This window comes from Cololabis saira, chromosome 14 (genome assembly GCF_033807715.1).
Source record: "Cololabis saira isolate AMF1-May2022 chromosome 14, fColSai1.1, whole genome shotgun sequence".
NCBI classification, from domain to species: domain Eukaryota; kingdom Metazoa; phylum Chordata; class Actinopteri; order Beloniformes; family Belonidae; genus Cololabis; species Cololabis saira.
The window spans coordinates 12,854,405-12,862,743 of record NC_084600.1 but is presented as its reverse complement, the minus strand read 5'-3'; the positions used below and the strand labels follow the sequence as shown (position 1 = coordinate 12,862,743).

Genomic DNA, 8,339 nt, shown 5'->3' with positions numbered 1-8,339 from the left:
CAGACGATGAATTATGATGAAACCAGCGCTGTCATTGGTCAATGGCTGGAATGAGCACTGTTGCAGTGTCCCAGGGAAAAATTATGGTCTTCATTTTCACATTCTGAGGATAATGTGATAATGTTTACCCCTTAGAATAATGCCATGCACAAAAGGAAGATGCTGTTGCATGTCTGACGTGCATCACAGGAGCTAAATGTATTTTTGTTGAGGAGAAGACATACAGACATAAAAACTCTTACAAATCAACCTCAGACCATTTTTTTTTTATTTGTTTGCAATTTTACATTGATTACAAGGACCGTAACAGGCACAGATTAGCATCCCAACAACCCTAAAGCTTTTAAGCAAATAATGCAAGACAGAGAAACGGGGTTTTATCAAAACCTTTTACAGCCTCGGATGTACATGTAGAGTCAAGTCTGGTTTTACAGTTACACATGCAGCTTAAAGATTAAGTGATGAATTGATTGAAACCTTTATTGTATAAATAAATTTGTCAGATATAATGCATTGAAAGGCCGTTTAACTCCCTGACGTCTGTGACCAAGTCTGGGCGTACGAAGTCAAACTGCTGCACTCTGCAGCTCTTCACGTGAGGCAGGAAGGAGTTGCAGTAGTTCAGTCTGCAGAAACCATGTTTCACCACCTAAAAGAGAAATGGGTTAACCCACATCAGTTAGATACTCAAATCTTTGGAGATGAGATATCAGTGGAAATCATTTGTTGGATTCAACTAAAATCCTTTAAGAATTTCCTGACAATTAGCATTTATAATCCACTGGTTACACAATCCTATAATCAATGTAATGACCAAGTTTACCCAGTAGGGGTCACCATCTCTGAAGAAAGTGAGCAAGAGGAATATTTGAATGAATTCAAGCATCTTACCACATTGTGTATGCAGACACTGAAACAAGGTCTCCAACTTGATCCAGTCCTGAGGAAAAAAAAGTATAGAAATTAAAAACAAATCTAATTTAGAGTAATGTACAGGGTCCACATTTCAAGTTCAGAAAACTGGTAGTCACCACTAAGCAATCTGCCGGTAATTCCAGCTATTTCAGTTTAGATTTCATCACAACAATGAATTGCAACCAAATGTAGTCCATAGATGAAGTTACCTTTAAAGCAGCCTCAACATATGCAAGATAGTCAGTCTGAGAAGATCTGCAATGAACACAAAAATAAAATGAGAACAGACAATTGAACCATGAAAATGACACATCAACGCCACTCAGAAAATTGGATTTGAAACAATCGTCAGTTTTCGCATCTGACGGCACTTCCTACTCCAGGTTTTCATCATTGAAGCTGCTCATGAGCCCGAGCGCCGAGTAAACAAGCTTTTCAATAAAGCCACTGCTGTAAAACACTTTTTAGTATTATACTTTAACTTTGATCCCAGTTAGTGTGGGCCACTTTCTAAACACTTGCTGCAGAAGTTCAGGAATACAAGGCCTGAAAAGTGACTTAGAGGCACACCAATGGACAAGTTTGCAGCCAGAACCATGTTTTTCTGTATACAAATGAGCTTTTGAAAAGTTGTGTTTTAGATCAGAGTTGTCACAATAACTTACAAGAGTCTTCTGAAGAGGTGACGCTGCACTGCAGGAACCACATTTCAGATCAGCCTTCACCAGCTCATTGCCTTAAGGGGAAACATTTTTTTAAGGTTTACAAAAAGACCAAATTAACTGAACAAAGAGAAGTTAAACATTGTGTGTTCAGAAAACCAATGATCAACACTGAACAATCTGACGGTAATTCCAGCTTATTAGTTTAGATTTCATCACAACAGAAGCAGCCATTTCTCCTATTATTTGGTCAGGTTCTCTGCATTTAAACCTTGCAAGAGTGTAATTGTATAATTGAAAACAAACCTTTTTTTCTTCATTTTCCACACTCAGCCATCATGTTTCAAGAAATCTAAACCCCAGAGAAAAAAAATGTTTAATTGCATGAAAAATGCATCATCATTTGCCATTAAAGTTATTCTATGCAACTTCCTAGAGCTAGCAAGATTTGAAAGTGGCGCTTCCTCTAAGCCCCGCCCCGCCCCCCCCCGCCCCCACCCACGAGCGCTCCGTCCAAAGCCACGCCCCCACAAACACGAACGCGCATACGATTATTAAACATTATGGACAGCACATTTACAGCAAAACTACCCCATGTCTCATTCACCTGTAAGCGAGGCCGGTTTTAGGGGGGGCAGGGGGGGCTGTGCCCACCCAAACGTGCATACTGCCCACCGGCGTCTCCATCCCGGAGAGCGCCGGTGCACGGCACGGCAGCGCTGCAGGCCCTACGGCGTAGCTGCGGCAACAAGCCTGCACGGCACCGCAGCGCGCTGCCGTGCCGTGCACCGGCGCTCTCCGCTCTCGCCGTGAGACGCCTACATCCCCACGGACCCCATACAGCTTCCGAGCCGGAGCTGCTGTGGCTTTTCACGGCTGCGGCTGTTCACGTGTCCCCGCGGGCTGCTGCTGCTCCCCGGTCACACACAGCGGGGACCGAGCTGCTCTGGAAATAACTACATAATATCTATATACTGGGGTCCATGGCAGAAGGGAGGGGGGGGGGGTTACACTGGGACACTGTGAGCCCAGGAGGACCCATGAGAAGTGGACACGGGGGGGCTGGAAGCGAGTGCGCGCATGGGACAGGGCGGGGGGGCGTGGTTTTAGGGCTGGGCGATATATCGAGATTTTAATATATATTGATATATTTTCAAACGCGATATGGTACGAGACAATATCGTTTATATCGATTTAAAATTTTTTTTTTTTTTTTTTTATGATTTTGATATAGCTTATTTTGGGACAAATTGACTTGAATGTTTTATTTGAGATTTGCACAACTGTCAACCTCAGTGGAAAAGTCTGCCTGTTACTGTCTACATTGTATTAATTGCACAGTGTATTTTAATTTAATTGTTATGCAGGAAAGGGATATTTGTTTTATTTTATTCAAGAAGCATTTTTATTCTATATATGCAGGCAGTTTATTTTTATTTCATTTGTTTTATACATGTTGAAATTGTGCAGACCTCTGTTAATAAAAGGTACCTGTGTGACATTTGGCACGAGGCTTTGTGTTAAAACTGGCTGTTTTTTTAAGGGTTTGCCTCAGAAAAAAATTAAGCTAACAGAGATGCTATGCTATAATGCTTTGGGGGAAACCCCAATTATGGCACAGAAAAAAATAGAGATATATATCGAGTATCGCCATTTAGCTAGAAAATATCGAGATATGACTTTTGGTCCATATCGCCCAGCCCTACGTGGTTTAAAATGAAGACATCTGATTGGTTCTTTCCCTTCCTGGACCTGGACCAATCCGTATCATTCGGACCGAATGGGGGGGGCTTAGAGGTGCCTCTTTCAAAATTATTGTTAGCTCAGGGAGAATCAGGGAGAATGCCTTTAAGCAGTTAAAAGGCTCAGAACCGTGATCGAGAAACATCGTCAGTTGTCGCATCAGACGGCACTTCCTATTCACAGTTTTCATCACTGACAGCTGATTAAGATGGTTCTGACCCTTCTACATCTCTTACCTCCCAGATGAGGAGACCTGCGATGGCCTTGTGGGCTCAGACTCCCTTTCAGGTGAAACACACACTCCTGAAAAACATACACAAGACACTCATTACCATTGTTTTAAATGAAAGGTTCAAATACATTAGACATAACTACACTACGCATTACCCATGAATGGCCCATTTTGTTAAGTGTATTCAAATACTCTGACGCCACTGAGATTATTCTGGTCACAAACTGATGCATTTTAAGGTTTACAAAAAGACTAAATGAACTGAACAAAGTGAAGTTGAACATTGTGTGTTCAGAAAACCAATGATCAACACTAAACAATCTGATGGTAATTCCAGCTTATTAGTTTAGATTTCATCACAACAATGAATTGTATCCAAATGTAAACCACAGATGAAAAGTTACCTTTGAAGCAGCCTCAACTATATCAGAGGTCATCAGGCTGAGACAGAACCTGCAAACAAAAATGAAACAGATAATCGCACCATGAAAACTGTCCATCTTTAAGACCACTCAGAACAAACAATTGGGAGAAGTTGGCCAATGTGTGTTCAGAAAACCAATGATCAACACTGAACAATCTGACGGTAATTCCAGCTTATTAGTTTAGATTTCATCACAACAGAAGCAGCCATTTCTCCTATTAATTGACCAAAAAATAAAAAGTACCTTAGCAAAGTCGATGTCATTCTCTTTTAGGTGAAACACACACTCCTGAAAACATACACAAGACACTCATTACCATTGTTTTAAATGAAAAGTTCAAGTACATTAGACATAACTACACTAAGCATTACCCATGAATGGCCCATTTTGTTAAGTGTATTCAAATACTGGGACGCCACTGAGATTATTCTGGTCACAAACTAATGCAAATATTCAACCCCATTTGTATAATTGCAAGCTTTTACTTTGGCCATCACAGGAACAAATCTTATTTGTGTAGAATAGTCTTCAGTATTTGAGTATAATTCATCCTCTCCACGTGGCTGCCTGAGGCCCGCTGCGTTTTAACTAGTGAGAAAATACCTGAACTTAACCGTCTCTAATTGGGAAATAAACTTACTTGAGCTGTTTGAACAGTCATGGCTGCAGTTGGGCCTTTTTACTGCGTTTTAACCTTCAAGGAAAACGCTGATCGTTAAAAAGGGCTGTTTGTTAGTTGAGATAGCTAAGTTAGATTGAAGTGAAGAGACTGGTATCATATGAAGCTAGAGGACATAAAGCATCCATTAATACCAACGATGTCATGATAGCTTGTCACAAAGGGGGCTAAATAACAAATTAGGCTAAATTCTGGTGGGGGGAAAAACTTTTTTTGGGGGGGGGGGGGGGGGGGGGGGGGCGAAACAAAAACGGTCCAAATCATCCCCCCAGTAAAATTTCCATCCCTTTTGTCATTTCATCAATGAATGTGGTTTTACTGCTATTTCAACATTTAGAGTCAACAGCAGAAAAATAACTTATTTGACAATTTTCACCTGTTTCAAATACATTTTCACTTGAAATAAGTAGGAAAATCTGCTAGTGGGACAAGATTTATCTTCTCATTACAAGCACAAAAATCTTGTTCCAATGGCAGATTTTTCTACTTATTTTAAGTGAAAATCTACTTGAAACAGGTGAAAATTGTTGTTTTTTCCAGATGAGTCTTGTTTTAAGTGTAATGAGATTTTTTTTACTAAAATGAGACATTTTAACCAGAAATAAGACAAATATTCTTGTTAAGATTTTGAGTTTTTGCAGTGATCCATTTTACTTATCCTGTGAAGGACAGAGTCATATTGATAAGTTCAGAAAACTGTTTTTTATTGTTGTGTTTTGATGTATTTGATGTAAGCCCAGTGGATATTTAAAGCTTACAGAAGGCTGCATTTAACTGCTGCTATGTCATTCCTGCAGTATTTCTGCAGGTGTTTTGGTCACTGCTATTATTTGTAATATATTATTTGTAATCAGCATAAATTATCTGTCCCCATATGATAAAATCCACCATCCCCCCTGATTTTTTTTTTACAACTCTTGTACTGCGTGTAACGCTAGTAATACAAGCAAAATATTCAATGTATCAAGTTAAAATGATCCTCAGGGTCAGTTATTGTTCTTCTGGTACAATAATATTGTCTGGTCATAATGCAGGCAGCACAGGGAGAGGGATACTGTCAGGACAGGCCAGACAGGGACAGTCTCTGAAAACATGGATGATCAGGTGAGACACTGGAATACACGACTCAACAGCTTGATGACATTTGTTTTAACCTAAGCCTACAGACATGGCTAAGAACAACAATGACGCAGACCCGGCTAAACAACTTTGCCATGTGCATCAAGAGAAATGCATTGGACAGGAAACATATCTGTCAGAGACTAGTTGACTTAAACGATGAACGCCTCCATGTTTTTGGATCATTTATTTAGATGATACCCTTCCATCTCTGCCTCCTGCTGCCTTCTCTGTAGTTGCAGTACCTTTACACATACTCACCCCATTTTTACACATAGAGAACAATACATGCAACACTAATAATAATAATAATAATAAATAAAAACAAAGAATGCACTGAGAGGAGTTAAGAAACTGAGAAATGTAAATTGTTTGTTGTTTGTTCAGTCTTGTATGCACTTTTACTGTTAAACTATTTTTTACTGTCAAATGAATAAATCTGTATATATATTCAATTAACATCAAGATTTTACATTTAATTCTTTGTACAAATCTATGATTTCGTTCACATTAAACATTTCAGTGTAAATGTGCAGACATTCATTTTGAGACAAATCAACAAAATACAAGGGTCAAAGACGTGACGCTTACTTTTTCTGTCCGATGGAACTTTTTACCTAATAATAAACATAAAAATTAATAAAAAATATAACATGTATGTCTAATACGTTCCTTCTACATGTGCCCACTCTTATTTTATTTAAACATGTTGGTTATTGGTCATTTTCTGCCATCTGAAGTGTGAAAACATCATGTGGGGTGACCGTCCGGCCTTGACTTCTGTTTGGACAACTGGTTTTAAATCACATTAAAATAATTTAAAAATAATGCTTGCCCTATTGGGCATACTTTCAAACTTGTTTAAGATTTATTGACAAAGTTATGGAACATTTGTACACACATTTCAATCATAATACACAAACTAATCTTGTCCGAATATGTTCATTGTCTGAATTATCATCTGGGGTGACCATGAAAAAAATACAATTGAGGGACTTTTATATTGACAATCATCTCAAAGAGGATGTTGCATCAGCCAGTTACTCCATGAGGGTCCCAGAGAGACAACCTGCAGGTCAGTAGTCTCTCTCAAATAACAAATAAATCCTCTTTCTAACTGCTGCAGTGTATACGTCACATTTTGATATCATGTGGGGTGACCACCCTAAAACTGTAAATAATTTGTTTTATTTGCAAATCTATATTTTGAAGGTAAATTTGTTAGTGATATGTGGTGAGAAGTAGCTAGCTTAGATCATATAGCTAACTGTTAGCCTGTTATATTTGATTAAACTTGAAAGCATCATGTGGGGTGACCACCTGTCATGTGGGGTACCCAACAAATGGCAATTCTGTATCAAATTCAAAATTGAATGTCTATCAGTTTTGGTTCAAATATAAATTATTGGTATAGCATGCATAAGTGGATACACCTTGTACACATTTTAAATCAGTTTTATGAATTTTAGAGTAAGTAAGAGGGTGACACTGCCATTATGGATAGAATGTATTTAAAAATGGTTTTCAAAAAATGAAAGGAAAAATGTGTCTATCTTTCTTGAACAGTTAATTTAATTACTGATACTTATTAAAATATAAATTTTGTTATGGAAATCTATCAATTTTGAGATAAATGGTCGCCCCAAATGACGGTTTAAAGGTTTAAAAACACTAAAATACCTTTGTTTGAAGTTTTCACATACATGTATGTGTACACTACATTTCAAATATTTGGAAAATGGCCAAAAATATCTTTATTTTAAGTATTTTAAAAATGGGCTACTCAAAGGCCTTATACGTCTTTGACCCACAAATTAACTTGGAATTAAAAGTCCATCGTCTGCTATGGACTTATTGTCGTTCCAATCACAATATTTACATCAACATGCTTTAGGTATGTAATTTTTCCCCACTGGAAGCTGTCCTATTTGCTACTATATCAGAGAAATTGCAGACTATTCCTTTAAATGTGATTTCAGATAGTCAATAAATAAAAATCATAGAAATGTGGGAAATGCACCTTTAAAAAAAATTCTGGGGGAGGGCTCTCATTTGGACCCCCCCAATGTCTATACCATGGTTACGCCCTTGGGTAGTAATGTACATGTGCAATTACAACAGTAATAATAAACAACAATTAAACAAATGTAGTACATATAATGGCATGACGTTAATAGAAAAGACTACAACAGCTGAGTGAATTGAGCATGACGAATAATACAGCATTATAAATCCAGAAGGAGTAACAAGGGAACATAAAACTGACCCTAATGTGACATATTTTAAAAAGCTTTAACATAAAGTGCAACAGACTGAATAAAATAAATAATAAACAGACATAATGAAATAAAAGGAACTTATATAAATAAGTAATTAAATTAGTAAAGTAATTAAACTAGTAAGGAAAAAAAGCAGCTTTTATAAGGGGGAATTCAGACTGAATTTATTCAATTCAGTAGGGAAAATTCTTTAAGAGATCATACACATTTCGTGCCTTAATTGTTGTTATAAGTTTTAGAGATTTCACATACATTTTAAATTCGTTCATAAATACACAACATTTG

The 8,339-nt window shown here is 37.7% G+C and overlaps 1 long non-coding RNA gene and 6 other non-coding genes across 7 annotated transcripts; all 7 read right to left on the bottom strand.

The window, feature by feature from the left end:
* Window positions 1–503: 503 nt before the first annotated feature.
* On the bottom strand, window positions 504–1,986 carry LOC133459625 (uncharacterized). Its single transcript, XR_009784060.1, has 4 exons — window positions 1,581–1,986; window positions 1,125–1,170; window positions 892–940; window positions 504–649 (listed from the first exon to the last, which is right to left on the bottom strand). It is a non-coding gene; the product is annotated as an uncharacterized LOC133459625 (long non-coding RNA).
* On the bottom strand, window positions 1,011–1,084 carry LOC133460356 (small nucleolar RNA SNORD65). Its single transcript, XR_009784110.1, has one exon. It is a non-coding gene; the product is annotated as a small nucleolar RNA SNORD65 (small nucleolar RNA).
* On the bottom strand, window positions 1,236–1,313 carry LOC133460367 (small nucleolar RNA SNORD49). Its single transcript, XR_009784120.1, has one exon. It is a non-coding gene; the product is annotated as a small nucleolar RNA SNORD49 (small nucleolar RNA).
* On the bottom strand, window positions 1,726–1,798 carry LOC133460362 (small nucleolar RNA SNORD65). Its single transcript, XR_009784116.1, has one exon. It is a non-coding gene; the product is annotated as a small nucleolar RNA SNORD65 (small nucleolar RNA).
* Window positions 1,987–3,440: 1,454 nt separating the features above from the next.
* LOC133460369 (small nucleolar RNA SNORD49) lies at window positions 3,441–3,517 on the bottom strand. The gene has a single exon (XR_009784122.1). It is a non-coding gene; the product is annotated as a small nucleolar RNA SNORD49 (small nucleolar RNA).
* A 324-nt stretch (window positions 3,518–3,841) lies between these two features.
* On the bottom strand, window positions 3,842–3,914 carry LOC133460365 (small nucleolar RNA SNORD65). Its single transcript, XR_009784119.1, has one exon. It is a non-coding gene; the product is annotated as a small nucleolar RNA SNORD65 (small nucleolar RNA).
* A 186-nt stretch (window positions 3,915–4,100) lies between these two features.
* Window positions 4,101–4,173, bottom strand: LOC133460361 (small nucleolar RNA SNORD65). The gene has a single exon (XR_009784115.1). It is a non-coding gene; the product is annotated as a small nucleolar RNA SNORD65 (small nucleolar RNA).
* Window positions 4,174–8,339: the final 4,166 nt, after the last annotated feature.